The sequence below is a fragment of the Pleurodeles waltl genome, chromosome 6 (genome assembly GCF_031143425.1).
Source record: "Pleurodeles waltl isolate 20211129_DDA chromosome 6, aPleWal1.hap1.20221129, whole genome shotgun sequence".
Classification (NCBI taxonomy): domain Eukaryota; kingdom Metazoa; phylum Chordata; class Amphibia; order Caudata; family Salamandridae; genus Pleurodeles; species Pleurodeles waltl.
The window spans coordinates 86,169,881-86,170,598 of NC_090445.1; the positions used below are offsets into that span (position 1 = coordinate 86,169,881).

Below are 718 nucleotides of genomic sequence, written 5' to 3' on the forward strand. Positions count from 1 at the left end.
TTATTCTTCCCACCTGATGAGGTATTTGAGTTGCTTCTGGTGAAGAAGGGACTCGGACCTCTCTGAAAGTACCAGTCTTTGGTGGCCTGGGAAAGCGCTTGGGGGAGGGGTTGAGCCCCGCTGCCATCGGCGCCCTTCTAAGGTAAACATCGCTGTGTAAAGCTGTGTTGTGAGAGACAGACACGAGGCAAAGTGCAGGAGGTGTATTATTTTTCCAATCTTCAGTAACGTAGGTGAAAAAGTTCCTGAAAAATGTGAATAAGCCTTAAAAACATCACGCCCAACGTGGGGCTCGAACCCACGACCCTGAGATTAAGAGTCTCATGCTCTACCGACTGAGCTAGCCGGGCTGGTATATGCTTATCTACTGGCCTCAGGTGTGGCTTCTGTGATGAGTCTATTTCACAGCCTCTGCCTTCACTCCTTCCTCTGTCTCACTCTCTGCCTCTCGCTCTGCCCCACTCTCATGGTCCAATCTCCCGTGCTGGACCCACTGCCAGTCTCTGTGCTCCCCTCTGCCTCTCTCTGCCTCTTCACTTGAATAGAAATATTCAGAAGCAGCCCATGTATGCCTCCCCACACGTGTCATCCCTTACACCCCCTGGCAGCTTTGCACCTGAGCAGGAGATTCAATGAGTGAATGTGTCTGTCCATCAACAAGAGTATGTTGCTTTTCTGCATCTCAGTTATATTTCCTTCTGCATTCTGCGGCATGATG

The 718-nt window shown here is 50.6% G+C and overlaps 1 non-coding gene across 1 annotated transcript; it reads right to left on the reverse strand.

The window, feature by feature from the left end:
- Positions 1-277: 277 nt before the first annotated feature.
- TRNAK-CUU (transfer RNA lysine (anticodon CUU)) lies at positions 278-350 on the reverse strand. Its single transcript has one exon. It is a non-coding gene; the product is annotated as a tRNA-Lys (tRNA).
- Between the last annotated feature and the right edge of the window lie 368 nt (positions 351-718).